A 24,020-nucleotide genomic window follows, 5' to 3' on the forward strand; every position below is an offset into this window, starting at 1 on the left:
AAGTTCTCTCGCGAGAAGAAATACACGTTTACGTCCTTCGCTCTCGTGCCCCACATTCCCCTTTCATCTTCACGAACGAACACATCGATTCGAAGAAATAGAGTTTATAATTCGCGCCGATTCTCTCGTTTGGGATAGATATATATATATATATATAACGAATCGCATATTCGTTCCTTTTCGAATAAAACGAAGGGAGGAGGAGACGAAGAAGGAAAGTGGAGAAGGGTAAAGTGTACTAAAGCCAAGAAGAAGGGGGAGGGAGGTATAAGGCGATTGCGTCCGAGCTTGTGTAAATCTCGTTGATGGAAATTGTCCGCGGACCTTCGGTTTGTTCGGCGATTACATCCTGCGGAGAACACGTTCGCCAGTAGCACGAGTCTTTCTTCCTCATCCCCCCGTCTCTCTCTCCCTCTTCTCCCTATCTCTCTCCAAGAATCTTCTTTCTTCACGGACGCCGAGATTAATGAGCGCACCGCTCGGTACTTTTAATTCCAAAGACCGAGTGCAAATAAGTACCGCCATCCGTCTTGTCCGCCAATTACCACTAAGCTGTTCTTTCTTCATCCTCCGTGTCCTCTCCCCTCCCCTCTCTCTCTCTCTTTCCTCTCCTCTCCTTTCCTTTCCCCGTTTCGCGTACAAGCCAACAGCGTCTAATCACGTATCGGAGTAACTAATCGAGCGAACTACAACATGCCTCGAGAACGCGATCGAACTTTGTCGTAGATGTTGATGGATTTCTGTTGGACGTTTGACGAGCGGTAGCGAAGTAATGAAGACGGCGCTCGATCGGCCATTTCCCGTCGAAATATCTCCCCCTCCCTCATCCGTTCGATCTCTCTCGAACGTGGTAACGGTAAGTGATTATGACACGGTTTGAAAAGTTGCCGTCGATGTGAATATTTTCTTACGGTTTATGACCTCTCTCTTTTTCGAGAGAGAGAGAGAGAGAGAAAGAAAAGTTCGATCGAATCTACCTTCGCTTCTTAAATCGTCAATTACCGGGAACCGAGTGTAGACTTTTGTCTCCGCGCTGTCGCATTAAAGCAACATTGAGAAAAACATTGGACAATAATGTTGGAATACCTACGACGTCCAGGTATTCCTGAATCGAAATGGTTAACATCGGTGATATATACATATATATACATATACATGTGTGTATAAAGGTACCTGTACGCAGTCACGATGAATGTAAACAACGACGGGTGATGCACGCCAATCACGTTGGGGACCAGAGAGCGTTCCACCCACGTACTACAGGGACTGAAATTGTCTAAAAGTGAACGAGCTTACGACCTTTCGTACGGGCGGAGATCCCAAATTAGAGGAATGTCTGATTTACATCTCGAGATATCTCGGATGAAGCTATAAATAATTTCGGTGGTGGAATGTTAATGTGGCCCTAGGCCTCGAACCGAGCCGATGGCTCCAGGACCCCCCGCCAAACGCAGACGTCCACTCACGACCTTTAAAGAGATACTACTACTACTACCTATGGACGTTCTTTCTCTCCTCCGCGACGAGGACTAGAGAACGTTTAAACGAGCGAGCGTCTCCTCCTCATCGATTTACACCGATATTATTATTATTACTGACGAGTCTTTGATTCATCTCTCGCGGGGATAGATATAATTTAAATAATCACCTATAAACAATACTTAAACTATATGCTTCATATTCTGCCATCGAAAATCATTGCTCTTCTTCGATCAAAGAAAAAGAGAGGGAGAAAGGGAGAGGAGAAACTATCGAATTCGATCTATTTACGAGGAAGATAAAGAGAACCTCGAAGAGATCCCCATTCCCATTGCATCGTAACGGATCGTTGAAATAGGCGAAGACAGGAAGATATATATATATATACATACATATATACCTATCGACTGAGACAGAAGCAGAGGAATCGGGGGTGGTTGAAGGGGGGCCAAGAGGGAGGGTCGAGCTGTCAAAGGCAGAGACGTTCGGGGATGGCCCCCATCCTCGTCCTCATTCTCGTCGTCTGTAATCGCGGGGGCGGCAACGTAGTCCTGTCTCCGACAGGATCACATCGCCACCGAGCTGCTACTGTACCTACACGTACGTACGTACGTACGTACGTACAACAATGTACGCTTGCTCGGAGGAGAGTACCCTGTCCCATCCTTGCCTGCCAGCCAACCAACGCGTGGACTGCCAATCTCGTCCGCCTAACGCAAAATCAAGTCAGAAATTGTCCCATTGTAACGTAACGTCGTCCTCGTCCTCTTTACTCGGATGGATCGCAAGGAGTGGAGGGGAGGACGAGATCCATCGGCGACCAAGATAGGTATCGTCGAGAAAACGCGGGAAGAAGAAAACTCGATTCGATTCGATTTCCAGGCAGGTGATGTATCCGTCTCGTCGCTATACGTCGTGTTTCGATTGCGATCGAGGCATGGACGAGCAAGCGAATTCGAATTCAAATCTCGTTCGGATCTCGAGACGATCGATTAACTCGATCGATGCTCGATTAATCGGTCGATCGGTTCGTATTTCTCTCCCATAGCGAACGATACGTTGTAATTGCCACGGCGTAACAGAATACGAGGCGTATAGATCCTGACGTTGGAAATATCGTCGAAAGTAACTCGATCCGGGATACGAGATAAATAATAAATCCGCAACGAGGTGGACAGTAGGAGAAATGGCCCGTGTCCCGCGGCCCGGTAATAGCTCCACTCGATTAACCTTGACTATAATGCAACCGGTACTCCGGTTACGTTCCATCTATCCAGTTTAATTTAGTAGCCGGTTCGTAACTCGTCGATACGCAAATCGAGCTACCGTATTATTATTATTATTATTATCATTACCACCTTTCCTAATATAATAAATTCAACAAAAACGGGGGGTATTCCCGCGTAATACCCCCGTTCGAGGAGAGGAGAGAAGAGATCCCCAAAAAATTGCACGAATAAATCTAAAAAATTGAAATTCTCGATTCCCAAAAGATTCGCCTGGTCCGTACAAATACGAAACCCGTATAAATCGCTTCATTAAAAATCCAACCGCTACTTCCTCGACTCCTAATTGCTCGAGGAGAAACCGGGGAGAAAATTCTCCAGGGGGTGACTCCGCGAGGAAGCCGAAATGAATCGCGAAACGGTCGAAAGAAGGATGAGGTAAAAGAAAAAAAAAAGTACGGAGGGAAAACAAAGGTACAAATGGAGGCCGAGGCGGACCGGCATCGTCTCGACATTGGGCCCCTGGCGTAATTTCGACATCGATCATTGGCGAAACGGCCCAGTGCAAAATCGTCGGCGCTGTAAACGTCCACGCGCGCCACGGTAAAAAAACAGCGGGCAATAGCGGGGGACACCAAGAGCACGAAATACTTTATTCATTTGTGGGGAACCGCGGCTTGTGCGAGCCCGAACGAGCAATGTTTTAGCGGTAGTGTATAGAGATGCCAATAAATATGTCGTGGACGGCATGCAATATGTATGTCAGCGTCTGCCAATCCGCGGATAAGTCCGTGAGGGTCCCAATTCTTCTCCTCCGCCCCGTCTTCTTCCCCGTGTTCTTCCGTCTGGTCTCGGTCTCGGTCTCGGTCTCGGTCGGGCAAAAAAGGACCCAGAGTTGCGCGCGACCGGCCTCACGGACGTATTGAGACGAAATGCGGCGGCACGGCACGACGATGATCGATACCCAACTTCTCGAAGCGGATCCCGGTGGTCGGACGTCCACCAGCGGATGCCGGCCTTATCTCGGACCGGTTGACGTGTGTCGATCGATTTCGGATCGTTCGGCCAACGTTACACGCGTTGCACGCGCTCGTACTCGGTCACGGAACGGGTCCATGGAACGTGCATCATTCGCGTGGAGGCGGACGACCAATTTGAAATTGGAACGAGGAGGAGGAGGAGGAGAAAGAGATATATATATATATCCAATTCGTCGAATTTTCGGTGAAACGGAGGAAGGAGGTGAAAAACGAGGAGATAAGGAGGAAGTGGGGCGAAACGAAAAGGTAGGCGGATAAGAAAGGGGAAAGTAAGGTTTAAATAATGGGGGAGAGACAGTGATCGGTTAGCAACGAGCTTAAGTCCTTTTTGCACCGTGTTGAGGAGACGAGGCGCATCGGGTGGTCGCCGATCGCGACGGATAGACGTCCGAACGGTCGGCAAAACATCCTTCGATCGGGCGTATTAACGATCTCATCAATAAAGCTTTCCCCCGTGTCCCGGGCGGAGCAAAGGGGGAGGAGGGGGAGGCGACGAGTGGGAGGGACGGGAGCAAAAGCAAAAGCGAGGCAAGAAAAATCGGCAATTTGTTGGACGCCGGGGCCGTAATTCTGCGGGAAAAACTTTGCATCCGCGTTTCGTATATGTCGTATATGCACACACGGGGCATGTATCCAGGGAGGAGGACGAAAGGAATCCGCGTTCCCTTGCAAATATCCGCTTACAAGTCCCAAACGTTTCGGCAAACGAGCCAACAACAAGACGTGTACGCATCGCGTGCGGTACACACGTGAGCGTACCTGTCACCGATCAACGTGGTCGCCTCCCCATTTTCCAAGCCTCCCTTGTACCTCCCCCACCCCGATACCTTCCTTGTACCTTGCGGATATTTATCGCGTTACGACGCTATTTACGACACACGCTCAGCTCTCCACTCCGGTTTCGCAATTCGAGCCCGACGCGGCCGTGTGTAATTACGAAAATCGAATCTCGAGTTACGGGCAGAAGGGATTGAGAGGAGCTCGCGTCTCTCCGGAGAGGCCGGTTAAGGAGCTATTACACCCGCGAGGGTTTGTAATTAATTTAGTCGGCACGGATCGAGTCGGAACGTCGAACCAACCGACAGGGTTCGGTAAACGATGGAACCGGAGGAAAACGCGGACTAGAACTATTTAAGTCCGAGGAACGAGCGGGGAGAGAGGGAGAGGGGGAGCTGCTTCTCGAGTTGCTTAATTGACGCTAGGCAGATGCATACTTGCTTTTACCGTGTTTTGTAACCATATCAATTCGACTCCGGCCAGTTACACAAACAAACCACACAGTATTTCGGGATGTTGACTCAGGGCGAAAAAATACCCTCGAGCTGAAACGCGTACACCTACGATGATCCGTTTTAACGCGCGCGCTTCAACGATCCGAACAATATCCTTCTTTTTTCCCTTATTTCGTTTGGAAAAATTGAGCGAGTAACAAACTTTCACGAGTCTCCGTGTCCTTCGAATTTATACGCTTCGATTCGTATCTTTCTTTTCTTTTTTCTTTTCGCTTTGCCATTCAGTTTTTCTGGTAATTGTACGATTCAACGTTTATAATCTCGATAAAATCTGGTATATATATATATATATATATATATATATATATATATATCGTTGTATTATACATCGGATAGCAACGAAGCGTTCTCGTTCCTCGCGACACGTGATCGAGCCACGATTTCCGGCTCGATCGTGCGGCGAAAGCTATATTACGGTGGCGCAATAAACGGAGGGAGAAAAAAAAAAAAAAAAGAAAAGGGCGGGATATAAAGAAGCGTGATCTAGTGCGATCGTATATCACTCACGAGCCCGTAATAATATCTATTCAGTTCCGATTGTGCGTACATCGCGATCGTAAACGCTATGCGAAAAACAGAGGGCGAGGGGGGGAGGGGGGAAGAAGAGTCGTCCCATATTCATTCATCTCTCTTTTACTCCAGTTTCCGGAAATCCTGAGACGGCTCCTGAAGGATAGACGCGAGAGCTATAAATTTTGCACGAGAGCTTGATTCTTGATCCCATCGACAAAAAAAAAAAAGAAAAAAAAAACTCAAACTCAAACATATCACTTTCGAATATCTATCTATCTATCTATCTGCACATCAGGAAAAAATAAATTTGAATTTTACACTTCTAGGAATAGAAGAGGGGAGAAACAACGATGATTTCGCAAAATTATTTTCACAAGAAGAAGCGAATCCCGAGAAGGAATTATGAAATTTTATAAAGAGGTGAGTAATAGACAGGATTCCCGCAGATCGGTAGATCCAGCGAACTGTAACTACGCGAGGCGAGTTTGAGGAGGGGGTGAGAAAGGGGGAAACACGATACACGAGGGCAGAGAGAGAGAGAGAGAGAGACTATGATTTACACTGTTGAACCGTTTGGTTCCTGCGATACCCTTTGTCCTTGGACGGTGAATTCGCGCCTCCACGTACGTCTGCCTAACGTACGACTACTCGTGGAAAATAGGGGGACGAGAGGAATCGCGTGATTGTTTACGTTATTTATGACGATGACGCCGCGCGTCTCGTGTGCCCGTTGCTCGCCCGACATTATCCTCTCTCCACGAATTATCCTCTCTCCGCGTTAATAAAACCCCAAAGAAGGGAGAGAGAGAGAGAGAGAGAGAGAGAGAAGAACATTTTCGAATCGAGAAAAAGTACGTATCGATTCGACTAGAAACAAATTGTTCATTATTCCAACGCACATTCCAACGATAATTTATCTCGAGATCCATTCCTCGAAACGGACGATCGGGGAGAAATTCCGCGGCGCGGCGAGACACGAGTTACGAGTAACAGGATAACTCGCACGATCTCGTGCCACCTGGATATTTTGATATCGCGATGAAAAGTGGTGGCGAGCTAATGCTCGTTACGCACGGGGCCGGCCCCGTTCTTAAAGCAAACGGTTTATTGCGAAGGGATAAACCGGCCGGTGCGATTACGGCGGGGCGAAACGCGTTCGCCGAATAAAATACGCGGGATCGTAAACTCTCGCCGTTTACATCGCCCGCCGATATCCGCCGCGCGGGAGGACAGTCTACTTTCGAATTAATCCACGCGTTTCGCGAAAACACAACCAATTGGAAACGTTATTATTATTCGCGGGGGGTTAGGAAAAATCGATGAGAAAAGGATATCGGAATGCGCCAAGTGTTTTTTTTCTTTTTCAGGAAAATAATTCGCGATTCATGGTGTTGCTGGATTGAACTTCGTTTGGAGGATCGAGTGGGTTAAGAGTGTTCTTTGTCTTCGACGATATTGCACGATCCATTTGAGTTGAAAAATTAAAATAAAAAATAGATAATTGGATTTGGATACTCCATCTTATCTGATTAATTTTTATTCGTTATGCTTTTTTTAATGTATAGCATGTTTGAGAGTTGGAGTAATATTATTTTTATACGCTTCGATAGAAGTAAGAGGAATAATCGAAATATGAAAAAAAATCTTTGAATTTTTCGACGAGATGGACGCACTATTGGACTGAATAAATTTTTTTCTTTTCAAATAAATAGATCGTACTTTAGTCACGAGTAATCGAGAAGGAAGTGGTGCGCGAAACACGCGACTCACAGTCCGATCGGGCGTTTATACGTATATATAGGGCGGAGAAATGGGGAATGAACGTGTCAGAAGCAGCCCCCGGGGTCTAATTATGAGTTTGCACAGAGGGTTGGTTGGTCTGACTTGGCTGCGTTACGAAGAACCCCATTGACTCATTGACCGAAATATCTTCATCGAGATATGTCACATGTGTATTAATTATTTCCTCCAACGTGCTTACTTCGTGGTGTACGTCATTTCTCTCTCTCTCTCTCTCTCTCTATCTCTTTTTCTCCAACCCATCGTATCCTCGACATAAAAGCGATACATAAATCTCTCTCTCTGTCTCTCGATATTCCAATGCTTAATTCGATCGAAAACACTTGACGGATGATGGCGGTGGAGGATCGTCGAACGGGACGATTCCATGGGAATTCGAACGTCGTTAAGGTTTCATCGCGACGGGCCAAATAAAAGACGAGAGCAGCGCGAGGCCGAGCGAAAAGGAAGAGAAGGAAGGAGGAAAGAGGGGTCACGAGTCGACGGAAAGTTCGGCCGGGCAATATCTCGCGGCGTGGACGGACAAAAAGGGACACAATGCCGAGGGCAGGATCGATTCTCCTCGGTCGAGAGGATCACGGACAAGGAGGGCGAGAGACAGAGAGAGAGAGAGAGAGAGAGAGAGAGAGAGAGAGAGAGAGAGAGAGAGAGGCCGAGGAGGTTACGTGGCGCGAGGAGGGCCACATTGTTGTTGAAACGATGCTCACCGAAGAGGTTCGGGAAACAACGAGCCACCGGTCGTCTAAGAAGCGTAATTAATCACTTTTTGTTGCGCAAGAAACGACCGAGGAGGAACGTTTCGAGTTGCCGCGGAACCAGATTCCCGATTCATGCAGCGAGAACCCTCCAATTTTGAATCGAGGATTGGAACGGTGCGTTCGAAATTCCTTCCTTTATTGTTCGTCTTGATCGAAACAATATATAATATAGCGAAAATTAACTGCTCGATTAACAGAATATTAAATTTCCCCCTCCCATCGCAACCATCGCAAAAGTTCTAGAGTTCGTAATTCGAGGATAAACGACGAACGCAACGAACGAGGATGCTCCGCGTTGAATAATAATAATCGCAACGATAATTAAATCCAGAATCGCAAAATTTGAATCAGACGCGAAGATGTACCCCATGGATCCTTCCAAGATCAACGAAACGAATTGTCAAGGTGCACTATCCCTCTTCTTCGCGTCGAGTCTCGATTTACCCGAAAACTTTCGACTCCTCGACCGATTCGAATTTTCACGTTCGACGCGGCGTGAAAAAGAGATGCCCCAAGGGGGCGATCGCATCAACGTGTCCCGCGTTCCCACGACGGAACGAAAGGATCGGATCGCGAGCGAGGGCCTCCTCCTCCTCCTCCTCCTCCTCCTCTCGCATTTCGGCTATGATCCGGCTAATTACCGACGAGGTCGTCGGGGCGACTGCGTTAACGTTCGGCGGCTAATGGTATGCACGTCGGGGCGAGATAAAAGAAAAAGAAAAGAGAAAAAAAGCGGGCAGAAATCAAGGGAAAAGAAAATAGACCGGGGAGAGCGTGGATCGGAGAAAGACGGATTTGGAAGGGAAGGGGACGCGGTTGTGCGACTACGCCACGGAACAGGGCCCCGAAACGACTTTACGGGAATTACACCCGCGAAATCGGGGAGATATGGAGCCGCGAAATGCGATGTGGCCATCCGTCACTCTCGCGGCCCACTTGTCCGCGCCTGCCTTCCAAACCGGCTGCCTGCCTGCCTGCTTGCCTGCCTGCCTGCCTGCCTGCCTGCCTGCCTGCCTTGCCTGCCTGCCTGCCCGCTTGCTTGCCTGGCTTGCCTTCCTTCCTGCCTGCCTGCCTGCCTCTCACCCTCCTCTTCGCCCCTTCTCGCTTCTCCTCTCAACCGCAGTGTACAGGTGGTTCCTCTACCTTCGTGGACTCCTCCACGGACTTCGCAAAGGAGGATCATCATCGATAATAGTGCTGATAACGGATGACGCCGTATCGTGCGACTTCAACTTCGATCAACTTTGGACGATTATCTTTGAAACGAGGGAAAACGAACGTTCGATACGAGGCCAGATGGATCGAGAGAGAGAGAGAGAGAGAGAGAAATGTTTTCGAGAACGAGAAGCAAAGCTCGTTTTTAATTCGATCAATCGCGATACGACGCGACGAATGAATGAATCGACGAGAGGTCGCGAGGCGAGATCGAGAAAGGACGATCGAGGGGGTTGCGAGCTCGCACTTAGCGAGCTTTGATTTACGAGGCGATGATGTTTTAAACGAATGTCCCGGATCGTAAGGATCGTAACGCGATCTGGCCACACAGCACGCGTGTTTCCCGCCCGCGATATCGCGCCCGTAATATCTCTTTTACCGCTCGTGTACCCGGGGCCCGAAATGAATATAAACTCTTTGTCGCTCCAAATTTATACGGTGATAATAAAATTAGCGGTCGGCTCCGAGCCGTGGATCGGAGCCGGCCGAGCCACATCTTTCATGCGCCACAAAAGTGCCCCCCTCCCTCTCTCTCTCTCTCTCTCTCTCTCTTCCTCCCTGTAATAAACGTCCGACTCTCGCGGCACGCTTTTGCGTTTGCGAACAAGATCATAGATACGATTCAGCCGGGGCCCTCTTAACGCGCGGAACGTCGATCCGCGCGATTCGCTGAGGATCGAAGAGGAGAACGAATCGAAGGGTGGTGCCAACTGTTTCCAAGAGTTTCGTTCGATTCGAAATTGGGCGCAATAAGGGAGGGAGAGAAGGACAAAAAAACTGTTTGAGCAGAAACTCATTAAGACCGACCCCCACAGGGGAGGAGCTCTCCTAGACAAAACTGACGATCCTGATGATCCTGATCCTGGCAGACAGGCTGGAGCCTTCCTAGCCACAAATTCCTGGAAGAGACTCCTGCAACTCCGCCTACCTGGACAGGTGCGCGCGGTTTCTGGCCTAGGGCAAGAGAGAAGCGGGCTGGCTTCGGGTGTCAAGAACGTATCCCTTGAGTTATTGCATTTCTCGAGTTCCACCGAGTGCTGGACGCCTAATGATTTCTTTCTTTTTCTTCTTTTTCTCTCTTTTCTTTTCCCTTTTCCCCCCTTCCTCTCTCTCTCTCTCTCTTTCTCTCTCTCTTTCTCTCTCTTTCGTCCTCCTTCTGGGAGATCGTCAACGTTTTCTAGGTCTAACCCGCGTAAAACGTTTCCAGCTGGATCACACCGTGCGAACCCCGCTTCACCTTTGCACCTTCTGTCCTTTGTCAGACCCCCCCGACCCGAATCCCGATCCTATCTTACGTATACACGAGTGTATCTTTAAGTCGATCTATGACTTCCACCAGATAACTTTCTATTATCGTGATCACCACGGTTAAACTTGCGCTGCCCCATGAATCACGAACTCGCACGGCTATCCGCCCGCTATGTGTACTTTTCATCCTCCGATCCTCCTCCCTCCGATCCTGCTCCTGCTCAGGTCTGGGAAAGTAGAACTTTGGAAACTCGCTGTTGCCTCCAACCCGGAAATGCATACGTGTGATAAAATGAAGACAATGGTATTTCGATTCTTCCGCTTCGTGAGGAGGATCTAAGAGGATGGGAGAAAAGTCTAAAAAACAAAAAAAGAGAAAAAGAGTCCTCCCAATCAAAATGATCGAAGAAGAAGAAATTTGATCGGTCAACGGCGATGAAAAATGTCCGTTTGGACTAATGATAAACGAGCGCGAGTTGGTAAACGAGCGAATGATACACTCGAGGGCTCATTGTCCGAGTAAGTTTTCAGACGGTTCTGGTCTATTGTCGGCGGTGTCGGCTCGCATTGTTGCTGCACGATGAAACGCTCGAAAATCTTTGGTGGCGGAAAAAAGAAAAAAAAGAAGAAGGAACGAGGGAAAAGAAAAGGGAAGGGAAGGGAGGCTCGTCCCCGGGGTAGGACAATGGCGATATTCGTTACACGAATCTTGGAAACGGTGTTGGCCTCGGGTTGGCCCGAGATTTTCGCCGCGGCCAACGACAATGGAGCTCGTGGCTCTGGACGCGAGCCGATTTTTGTCTTCCACGTCCTATCCAATTTACCTTCCACGCTTCTTCACGCTTGCCAAAAATCTCTAACCGTTTTTTACAATTTCTCACCAACGACGCCGCCTCTCTTCCTCTTCTCGTTTTGGGGGCCGCAAACGAAATTAACCCGCCGATTAGTTCCCTTTCTTTTCGATCTTAGCGAGCTTTAAATACGTCGTTAAGAGTTTCACAATCTTCTCCAGAGAGTTTTCATTTTTTGATTGTTACACGACACCTGCCTATATTCTTTCCTTTCTCTTTGCCAACGTATGTATAAAATTTCCTCTAAGTTAAAATAAGGAAAAATAAAAAAAATCTAGAAATAAACGTAGCTAAACGGAACACGGGGTGAAAAACGGGGTGAAACGAATATAGCGGTGCACGCTTTCGACGATGATCGCGTCGATGATCGAACAACGGAGGCGTAAACTGGCAACAGGGTGGAATATACATACATATATAGCGCGCATGATGTATCCGTATATTCGGAAGTAGAAGGCGCAATGGCACCCCCTGTAAGCCTCCCTTCCTAGCCCCTTAACATCCTTCCCTTCCTGCGGTGGTCGTCATTGTTTCATTGTGTTATAAACGCATTGCGTGTGCTTAGCGCGCGAGGCGAGGGTGTATCGATTGCCCCGCCCCCTGCTGCGTAGCCATGACGACACACCCTATCCTATCTAACCCCTAGCCTAACCTCCAACTTCTACGTTTCACCCCTGCGACGAGCTCACCCCTCCCCCAACCCAACAGCTTTCTCTTCAACCAGCGCTTCTTCTTCCTTCTCCACGCACAACACCCCGAGAACCACTTTGAGAGAGCACGTCCTCGAGGAGGACCAAGTTAGCTCCTGGCCAAGGAAGCTCCTGTCATCGCTCCTCACAACCTCTCTCCTCGTCTCTCCTCCTCCTCCTCCTAACTTGTCGTCTCTCTTCGCCAAGAATCTCGTACTTCCCAAAGTCTCAAAAGGGATCGATCGTATCGATAATCGAAAGGTATATCGAGTGTAAATATCGCGACGGAAGAATTGATGATGGAAAGAATTAAAAAGAAGAAGAAGGGCAACGGGTTCACTTCGTTCGTGGAAATATTCTCGCGTATTCCAATTTCGTGTATCCTCCTCCCGAAATGGTATTAAGAAGCGTGGTACGGAGAAGATTCATGTCGCTTGTCCAGAGATGACAAACTACGCGGAACACCTCTCGCCGGAAGACAATGGGTCAGTCTTGAGCAAGAAGGCTTCCGTTGCCGAGTGACGGAGTAACCGATCTGTCACAGCGGTACGCCTCGCCTTAATCCTTATCCTCCGCAAAGCTATCCCTATATTATTAATTATCGCAATGCATTTCGCATTCGTTCACGCGCACGACTCTGTACAATTCCCTCTTCTAATGGGCAACTAGGCAGAAGAAGAAGAAAAAAAAATCTCTCGACGAAATCCTCGCGTGACTATGCGATTTATTAAATTTAACGCGAGATCGAAGATGCTTTCTGCTTTTCGCAGAAACAGCCTCGTTACGTTACGGAAAATCATAGAGTTTTCTTCTTCAGAGAAAACTGGAGTTCCCGGAAAATGGAGGTAGAAACACGTTTTTCTCAGGCGAAATTTCTTTTCGGGGCCTCCTCCAGAAGGCCTCTCTCTCGAGAGAGAGAGCGAGATGCCTCGGTCCTCGTGGGTCCCTCACCGGCACAATACGTCTCATTATGTTATCCGCGCATCTCTCGACACGGCCATTTATCATTCCTCCGCCCGATATATCGATCCTCTCCTTACGCGTGTAAAACTCAGCCGACCTCTTCCCCCTCCCTTCGTGCCTTTCAGGTCCCGCTCTCCTCTTTGTCTATGAGCCCCGTCGAAAGGAAGGAAGGCAGTCGCTCGCGCGCGGAAAACAATCGGGGCGGCGATCGTGCGAACGATAGAAGATCGCTTATGAATATTGTATCGCTAGAGTGGTTCGCGTGGGCCAGAAAAACGATCCACTTCGAGAGATCGATCGGAAGAAATTTCCATTCCTTTTTTTCTCTCTTTTTCGTTTCTTTTCGACGGTCCAGTCGATCGACGGTGAATTCTTCGTTCCTCGCGCCAAGAAATATCTCGTTCGACGACGTATTCGGAATGTATCTTGGTCGCGATGGGTGGTCCGATAAATGCACTTAAAGTTGCTCCACTTAAAGTGCACGGGTACGCGGAAGACTTGGCGCGTGGGGAACAACAAGAGTTGGACGATTAACTCCTCGTGAGCGCGAGGGAATGGAAGAGGTTAATGGAAGGAAAACGGGAAGGGAAGATCTCGTTACGGTGCACGGGGACTGGTAACTGGTACGAGGATCAAAACACAAGCGGTTCGCGCCACTTATTATTCATGAATCGCATCCGTTGCATCTCGCTAATGTGTCTGGCTCGCTTGCAGTTCTCCCTGCGAAACTCTCTCTGTCTCGCTGCGCACACAGCCGCGCGGTTACACGCACGTGGGTGGCATGCGGAGTGGTGCACCGCGCGCAAATGAGAGCCGCAGTAGAGAAAGATCGTCCGGGCGGACCTATCTCTCCCTGGCGGGACGCGCGTATGGGAAAGAAAAATCATCCATCACGTTCGAGGCTATCCAGAACTGGCAGCGCCGGGACGGGCCACGTTTTGGGCCAGCCGTTTCTCTACTATGGACTCCCGTCATAAAATTGATGAGAGCCTTTGACTAATTTATTACGACGAAAAAACCGCACGAAATTCATAATGATCGATCCACGCTATTTTGCCTTTGTATCGGGTCTTTCCCTTTCGAAAATTCTCCCCATTGTACCGCGACATTGTACCCCCACCACGGACCCTTCATTTTCGAATCATGTTTTTTTCTTTTCCTTTTTTTACTTCCATATGTCGAAGAAAAATCCTACGAGATTCTCTAATGTTGGCGCGCATTCCTCCGGGCGAAGGAAAGCGACGTAAGCTCGAACGTGAGACGGCGTATTTTACGAGTATTCCATCGAGTCCTCGCGCGGTTCATCGAATTAGAGGTATTTAGAGGGCGGGTGGGTAAGCGTAATATCCGACAGGCCGGAGTGGTGGCCCGATGCCGTGTTTACAACGGAATTCAAAAGGCTCATCCAACTGCAGAGCTTAATTAATAAACTCGCGATCTTATCGGGCGCAGCAAGACACACATCCTCCCTACTGTATCCCCATCCTCCTCGTTCCATACCCCTTCTCCCTCTCGAGATCCTTCCCCCGTCCTTGTCTCGCTGGCGGGCGAAGGTGGCGCGCGAATTTTTGAATCGACCGCTCGCGAGCGTGAAAAATGACGCAATTTTCGCGGCACGCCTCCCATAGCGAACCTGAATCTCTCGTATAAAGGTACCTATTAGCTATACCTAACCCGTCCCCACGCTGTACCGGCCATTGTGCCCAACTTACGCGAATCTAACGGGTGACACGGGACGAAATAATACTTGCAACCGTGCATGAATAAAGCTTGATCATTTCCATTTTTTTATCAGATCTCGACACGAATATATAAATACTCAACCGAGATTAATTTTTAAAACTCGTCTCGTGGGATACGTGAAAAGCGAGGAGGGAGAAAGAGAAGGAAGAAATAATATCGGGGAGAGTTAGTTTGCCCCCCAAAGACGAAATTTCGTGGAACGACCGAAATCATCTTTCGAGACGAGCGCGATCTCTCATCCCGTCAACGTTCTCTTCTCCCGTACGAAATTCAATTTTCGCTATCAACGGAACTCGGCAATCACCCCGTATATATTGGCGCAGGTATGTAGACGCAGCGAGCACGGGCCCCGCGCCACACAACGGCGCAGGACTTTATGAAAGAGACAGATGGAGGCGAGGGCGCGTTCGAACATCTGCCAGTGATGTACCCCCTTCGTGTCGATCAATTACACCGACGTGCACGGGCTCCGTGTGCAATGCTAAACAATTCCTCGGTTATCTGTGTACCACCATCGTATTCAGATTTCCGAAGAGATAGCCAACCCTTGATCCTCGATAAATATAATACTTTTTTCCACGCTTTTTAGGTCAAACCTGCATCGTTACGCAGGTCCGATTTCTTTATTCTTTTTTTCAAAACTTTTTCGAAATATCCCTTAACGGACACGAGCATCATCAACGTTTCATCCCGCTCGAAAGGTATTCTAAAAATATATCAAAATTCTGCGAAAGATGGATGCAAAAAGCGATGGAGGAGCAAGAAGCGAGGAATCCCGGAGGGATCGAATTTTTCTCTTCGAGGCGGACGGTGTTACCGAGACCGAGAGGTGCGTTCGTTAAGCGAGGAAAAGAAAGAGGGGGAAGAGGAAGAAAGAGAGAAAGAAAGAGAGGAAAAAAAAAAACTGGTCGCGACCAAACGGAATTAAGGCTCCATAAAAAGGCCCCGGGCCCTCTTCTCTCTCTCGGATCTGTCCACACGAGCACGTACGGGGATCTACCGTACGTGGCCCAACGATCGAGGAATCGCGCTGATCTCCACCGCGAGAGGCTCCACCTAACAGTGGATCGTACACGCGGGGTAGGATTGTTGCCTCTCCTCCGATTGGTCGACACGTGGCCCGCCATTGTTTCATTCACGCCTGTTGCACGTTTCTCGTTTATCTCGTCCAGGTTGCTCCGGGGCCGGGTCTCGAACCCGCTCTCCTCCGACCGGGGCCCGATCATCGTTTCTTCGCCCGGCTATATAAATGGCAACACGATCGACGTTGACGGTAATGCCGGTTGTGAATCATTGGCTGCGAACCTCTTGCGCAAACGAAAAGAAGAAGAAGAAGAAGAAGAAAAAGAAGAAGAGGGGAAAAAAAGGAATATGGGAAAGAACGAAATTTAAATACCGCGGCCGGTTTTACGAGCGGCTCGTTAACGAAACGTCCGATTCACGTATGGTCGAACCACTTTTTCCCGAAACGTCGCATCCGATGCAACCTTCGTAACCTTCGATATTTAAGGAATCGTCGAAACGAGGTATGCATCCATAAACGGAGCGAAAGAGAAGACTAAAATTCATTGCGCGTATTATCTTCGAGGGCTGTACCGATGCTAACGAGGGTGTGTTAGGGGGACGAGCCTGGAGGGACGTCGATCAGCCGGAAAGAGAATCGGGAAGGAGGATGGAGAAAGAGAAAGAGAGAGAGAGAGAGAGAGAGAGAGAGAGAAATAGAGAGAGGTAAGAAAATAAAGAAATCCTTGTAATCCTGAAAAGCTAAGCCGACAAGGAGGATGATCCTGACGGCGTTACACGGAGAAGGCTCCTTTCGAATCTGAGAACAAACAGCGCGAAGTCAAGCCGAACCACTCGAGCGAGTCGAGCGCGCGGTACATAAAGGACCAACAATGCTGGACGATGCACAGCTGGCTTGTAAAACATAGAGATCCTGCGAAGATACAAGAATACCCTTGGCTACCGCATACCTCGGGGGTGGTCTCGTGTTTTTCACCAAACAGGGATTTCCATGAACACCGATCACACAGATTCTCCATCTAATTGTACATACATAATTACGTATTAAATTAGTTAGTTATAGGTCCAATTCAGATCTTTGTTTGTTTCCAGGCGAGAAGATTAAAAACGAGTTTCTATCTCGATTGAGAAAGATCTATGATATTCGATCGAGAATGATACTCGTTAAAGATGATTATCTTCTTCGCTGGTATTCTACGAAGATTAATATATTCTATTATGCGAAAAGAAATCCGAGGACGAATGGTGCATCGTCATCGAGATCATTCTTGCGGAAAAAATAAGAAAGATCTTTACCTATTCCGGGTGACGAAGTCGTCTCGTAGCGTATCGGAAAATCCGAAAACTCAGTAGGGTTGCGCTTAATCCGTAGAAGCAACAAACAATCGTCTCGAGGATATAAGGATCCGCGGGTAGGAAAGCTGTCCGTAAAGCTTGGAAGAAAACTGGGGATGATCGGTTACTTGGCTCGAAAGGGCTTTTCACGGCTTGCAGAGCTCCAACTAATCCAAACTGAGTATAATAATGAAATTGGTCGTGCCGATCGTCGAATGGAACTGTGTACAGTGCCAGACACTAATCTCTTTAGCTTTGTCAAAATTCTTTAAATTCTTTTTGTTAGAAACAAAGGGGAAAGAAGAGGAAGAAGAAGAAGAAGAAGAGGAAAACAGAAAAACTTAACAACGGTATTTATACAACTTATTAGTTGCTTATTAATTGCGAAGAAAGTATCGTGCAAATAAATGCTCTACGAGGAAACGAATGTTTAATTATTTTTTATATCTTTTTATATCCTCCGCTAGATATGTTCCCCTCTCAACCTTTCTCCACCATTTTACGTTTTCGTTTACGAGAAACTCGCCGATAAATACAATCGTTAACGAATAATCCCCCCTCTAGAGTAACGAATTAACATTAACGCGTTTGACGCTGCACGATTTAAACGCGCATTACATCCCGAACAATTTAATCGGGAACGTTAACTGGCCGCGTCGAGTTCGCTTAATGCCTCACGCAATGAAATGTCGTGGGGCTTTTCTTTAACCGGGCTCGCTCGCTGATGAAAGGTACATCATCGAGCGACGAGTAACAAGGCTAGCTGGTTTTTGTATTGGCCCCGGCTGCTGACCGCGTGTTCGTGAAAGCTATTCACCGATGGTAATGACGAGGCGATGAAAAATTGCATAAACCTCTCGTAAATCACGTTTTATTTCGTCCAAAGGCATCCAGACATCGAGGAGATTTTTTTAAGCGGACAGCCACTTGCCTTGCTTTGCTTTGCGATGAAAATTTTCTCGGAAAGGGTTTCGATATATAGGCGATATATATCGTTCGAGAACAAACGGGGGAGGAAAGGGAAAACTCGTTCGAGGGCAAACACCTGTCATCGGGAAAGGAAAACGGGGCGAGAATGTCGAGAAGAGAGGAAAAAAAAAAAAAAAAAAAAAAAGAAGAAAAAAAGAAAGAAAGAAAGAGGAGAAAGAAAGGAGAAAGGTAGTTTTCAGAAGGCAGTTTCGTGTCTCTTCTGGACCTGATGCCATCCTAGAAATCCCCATCCCCAGGACTATAATTTGGTCCTTAGAGGTGCCACGCCCACGCGTATACATCACCCTGCTATCGAGATCTCCCGCCACCGATAAAACTTGTCACTTTGTCGGTGTATGTATATATATATACGTATATATATACGTATATATATATACATGCGTCAGGAAGCGCGGAACAGCGGAGATGAGAAGTAGGATAAGAATTCTGACCAGGAAAGTAGGAGGATCCTTGGACGAAACGGAATCTGAATCGATCCCTTCTTAACATCAAATTATTTTCAACCGGGGGATCAAAATCCTCAGCCTATTTCCATTATAACGGAATATTTAAATTAAAAATCAAATACTGGACCTCGTGTAAATAAATCGTAATTGATAAGTAATATACATTTTTAAGAATTGTCTCATCCGTATATCCTCTCATCGATATCAAATCTTTCCCTATCGGTCGAGGATTCAATCTTTTATCGAAGCGCACGAACACACCCTGTCCTTCTTGACACGCGTTACATTCGGCGTATCAACCTGTCAAAAGATGTATCTGGGTGTGAAACCCAGTGCGTGCACACGTATAACGTACACCGAGCCACCGCATAATATACCAGGTGACCCTCTTCAAAGCGAACCACGCCTAGTTAGCCACCATTGTACGTGGGGAGGCTTTATGAACTGGAAACGAACGATCGCGTCCGTGACAACTTGATCGTTATGTGCCAAGGGTTGGATCCCGGATTCCATCGTTTTTCGAGGAAAAAAACTTTTTCCTGGAGACACGCGCGTCTCGCCACTTTTATTTATAAGCAGTGAAAGGGGGCACGGGATATATGGGAACGCGGTCGCGCGCCACCCATACGAGAAAAATCCTGGTAAACACGCGTAATCCACGGAGCCGTGCTTAGAGGCACGATTCTTAATCCCGATTCCACGGAATCCTGCGTCTACAGCCATAAATTCAAACGATCGCGTGAATGGTGGACCGTGAATATACGAGAAATCGAGTATTTTGTTCGATCGAGTCGGTGACTCGTTGCGAATCCAATTTATCATTATCAGAAGAATTTAGTTAGCCTGGCTTCTCGAGGGCTTCAATAACATTAACGTATTTAACGCTGCCACGTCATTTGTGTCGTATCTTCGAAACCGATTCGCTTCTTATTACTAATATTTTTCATGAAATAAGAGAGAAAAGTTTTCTTCTTTTATTTTCTTTCTTTTCTTTTTTTTCTCTTCTCTAATGTCGACTCTCGTCTTTATCGGGAGATTAAAATCAATACGCAAGAACGAAATAAATCATCGAAAGATCGTACTCCCGTTGGATTAATATCTAATAACGGTTACCCACCAAGTTGAGGATAGTTTCAATCTCCATAAAATCTAATATAACGATATTCTATCCGATTATACGCGCGATGTAATCCCGCGTGTCAAGCGGCGTGATTAAGTGCGGAATATTCGGCGTTGACCCGCCGCGCGATTTTAATTCATACTCCAGTGCCACGTGCTTCCCTCAATTCCCCTCCCCGTTTCAAAGTCAACGCGATATATACCGTGTCAACGATCACCATCCCCGTTTCTTTTTATTCTTGAATTCTGACGCTTTATCCCTCCACCTCCTCGTCCTAAACAAATAGAATCAGGAACCGCGAGTAAATATATGTAAAGCCACGCTTGCTGACCGTTTAAACGCGAAACACCATTTGGATGACACGTGCACGTTGGTTGAATGACGATATCGAAAGCAAATATTTGAAAAGTGAAACGTTCAATCGGGAAAGATCCGTAAATTTTGGAATTTTTATTGCCAATTCTATTTTATTTATACACGCCACTAAATTGTTAAAAAATAATTTTTCGAGATATAATTTCGTTATTCTCGCGCGTGAAAACATAATGGAACGTTAAATCATCGTTTCGTACTTATAATTCGACTTGTTAGCACGTGCTACTGATCCCCAACGTCATCGCGGTGAGTTAATATCGAAAGTATGATCGAGGGTGAACCATAAATGAAGAACAGGGTGGAACACTCGCGTATCATTGAAACGCGGTTCGGTTTTTTTAATTAAATAACGAATGATCGATTACTCTACCCTTATAAAAAATATACAATTCTTATTTGTTCTTATTCAGAAGAAAAGAAAAAAAACCAAAAGAAAAATTGTTTAAAGTTACAATCGAGGGCGCAGGGAATTCTTTAATTGCTGTCGCGATTAAAAATTATCTTTTTTCTTTTAGATTTTCCATCCTCTTTCCGCCAGAAAAACATGGTAAACAACATCGTTAATTCTCCAGAATCTGTTATCTCGCGCAATTGCCCGTTTCACGCGAGCTCGTCCCACGCGTGCTCGGATAAAAACCGACGAGATAATTTTCCTTTTCCTTTTCCTTCGCGGACATATGATCGTGAAAATATGCTGCGCGTAGTTTTTCCACGGTGATGAATGATAAAGGGAACGAGGAGTTTTCGTGTCCGGGCAATAATGTGATCGCGTCGGGGGCGGGGCACCGTGAAAGTATCCGCAGGGCACCCCGCCCATTAAACACGAACCTGTCGTGGAAAAAAGGTAACGAATCCCGTGGAATCCTCTTTCTTTTCACGTAAATCTTCCACGTGGATGGAAGAATCCTTTGGAGCAACATAAATTCGTGGTTGGTTTACTTTTATCTAATTATTCCCTCGTAACTCAACGCTTAACGAGCTGTATCCCTTTAAAAAAAAAAAAAAAAAAAAAAAAATCCAATTCAATCGACTTCGTTTTCTTCATACGCACGACTCGTCCTTTATTATTCGACCATTATTTTTCCTGATTACTGGACAAATTCGTATAAAGTGGTATCGTTTGTAAAATGTCAAATAACGAACTCTTTGTTGCAGAAACGATTTACATTCTCGATACTCGAGACCGTGGAAACATCCTAGGATCACTGACCCGAATAAAAATCGTTTATTTCCTTGACACCGATCATTTATTAAAGTTTGCAAAGAGATTTCGAAAACATTCACTTCCATTCCCTTTGCAAACTCATCTTAGCAACACTAAATCTAAATCTAATCTTTACTTCGAAATTGAAAATTTTACAATATACAACGAATAAAATCATCAGAGGAAACGAAAGAGGAGGTATATCATCGGTCAAATTCACTAACAACGCGACCTATTCGAGGCGGAAACGATACGTAGTCTGAAACAGATATCGCGTAATTAATCACGGACGCGTACGATGCACGGCAGCATCCTTAAATAATCCAGGAGCGGATTGGTCGAGGGAGGATCGAAGATCGGTCGGGATCAGATGCAAATCAGATTCATTAGCGTTAAGCCGGAGGGACGGGGATGGAAAACGGAGATTCTACGTGGAGACCCTTCGACGTAAACATCGCGTCAACCTCTGCCCCAGCTTCCCAAGGGTTGTTATTGCGCGGTTACGCCGACCCCCCCGGCGTGACATTCGTCTTCTTCGTGAATACGTTCATCCACACATCCTCTTGAAATTCTTCACGTTTTATCAAACGATGATGAATATCGAATATTGTATATAATTGAATTTTAATTAAATTTAAACTGAGATTCTAACTATGGAGACATTTTAATATAGATTTCGTTGGATTATTTAAAAACTTCTATCTAATTTTTCTATTCAAAGTTAGAAATGATATTTCGCCGAATTTAATACGCGGGAAAAATTATTATTAGGGAATGAACATCAAGCTTGAAAAATGATCGAAACCGATTATTACTGCGAGGAGAATACAAACATCACACTGTGTGGGGATCGTGTTCGACAGTTTGCCTGGGGAAGCGACCACGAGGTTATACTCTCGGGATTACAGAGATTACCAAGAGACTGTATCACTTTCGATCATTTTATGTTGATGCGTAAATGTGTTTCACACCAAGTTAATCACTCCTTAGTTGATCGTTATCGCAATCGTATCAATCCGAATGATTAATAAAAAAAATCCAATTTCCGATTTATAAAATGTTGTACATCTAAGAAATATTACTACGTCTTAACAAAAAATATTTAACAAAATACACTACCTCCTCTAAAATAATAAAAATTTAAAAATTCAATTTATACGTAACTTGTTAATTTAAAAAAAATCTACCAAAATAAATCATCTCCCCTAGAATAACAAAAAATTCAAAAAACAAAATAGAAAAAGAAAGAGACTTCAATAAAGACTTCACCAAAATGTAAAAAGAAGGTGAATAATTTGCAATTTCCTTTCCGGCAATAGAATAAGCGAACAGAGTGACGGAGTGGCCAACTTTTTTCCCCCCTAACGAACGATCGCGTCAATTATGCGAAAACCGGAGTAATGAAAGCGCGGCTCCGTGGAAACCAGTCGAAAACAAACTCTGAAAGGATCTTGGCAACCCCTAATCAAGTCCCGTTTAATAAAACGCCCGGCCCCTGGTATTCCCACCCCGCGAACCGCCCTCGGTAGCCTCGGTGTCGTCCCTTCGTGGCTAATCTGACTTTGATTAAAGTTTTAGCGACACCTAAAAGCGTGCCGCCCGATAGAAGCTGACTGGTATACACACGGAGAAAGGTGGCTAGAAGACCGGCCGACCGCTCGTGTAAGTCGATTTTTATTACGTTCCGGCGCATACATTACGAAGCATCGGTAGAGACACGTGGTAATGGGCTTATCGACGCCATGGGATTACGATAATAAAGCTACAAAGATGCGAAAACGCGCGACATATCGTTCCGTTCGCGTCTTGGACACGGTGTGGACTATGAATCGACAATACGGATCGAAAAACTTTTTGGAAATGCGAAAATGTATCAGCTAAGCTTTAATTATAGTTTTTGCCTAATATAATATGACGTTGGCGCGATGAATATTTGTATTATACGTAGTTGTAAGTAGAAAGTTTGAAAGAAAAATTTTTAGATAAATTTATAGCATGGAATACCGTTAACATTGATTTATGTTGTTATTTTATGTTCCTGAATCGTATGTAGTATGTTTACATGTATATTGATTGCGATGACTAATGGCATAATGACTAATGTGTTTATAGTATTTCGAGTCTTCTGTACATTAGATTATATTGATATTTTTTTATTTACTACTACGTAATAATGTAATATATATGAAGTTCGTATGAGAGAATAGAAGTACGTTATAAAGTATGAATCTATTAAAAAGGTGTATTATTATAATAACGTACCAGAAGACTTGAAATATAAATCTATGCTACTACGCAATAAAATATGTACGAAATTCATACTCACATTGACGAGGATATGACTACTTTTTTGGTTATCTTTTCCTTACTGACCTTTGTTCGTGTGACTGCAAATTCGCAACGCATATTCATTAATCACTTTGGACGTACACTAATTATTATCACTAAATTTATACTTTTCACGAACGAAAATAACTAACGCAATACTATACTACAATATCTAAAAAAATTATTCACAATATGCAAAAAAAAATAATGATTTCGCGCGTTTAATAATCACTTCGAGGCACGCAACGGCCATTTTCTTGTACATTGTACAAGTAGTAACCTCTAACGGCGAAATTTTAAACTAAAGGTTTTTGTTAGCATCAACCGACATTTTGTATATTAAAATTTGTCATATTTAAACAAACATAAAACATATAAAACA

The 24,020-nt window shown here is 45.8% G+C and overlaps 1 long non-coding RNA gene across 3 annotated transcripts in view; it reads right to left on the reverse strand.

Moving 5' to 3' along the window:
• The window catches only part of LOC122712064, a 123,574-nt gene that overhangs the window by 99,083 nt on the left and 471 nt on the right, over nt 1-24,020 (reverse strand). The window contains exon 2 of one of the 3 annotated variants that reach the window (XR_006346249.1): nt 23,684-23,697. This is a non-coding gene — a long non-coding RNA (uncharacterized LOC122712064). Of the gene's footprint in view, nt 1-23,636; nt 23,870-24,020 lie in introns of those variants that run through there. The other 2 variants (XR_006346250.1, XR_006346248.1) reach the window with 2 other exon arrangements.

Source organism: Apis laboriosa, unplaced genomic scaffold (genome assembly GCF_014066325.1).
Source record: "Apis laboriosa isolate Shangri-la unplaced genomic scaffold, ASM1406632v1 scaffold18_cov149, whole genome shotgun sequence".
Classification (NCBI taxonomy): domain Eukaryota; kingdom Metazoa; phylum Arthropoda; class Insecta; order Hymenoptera; family Apidae; genus Apis; species Apis laboriosa.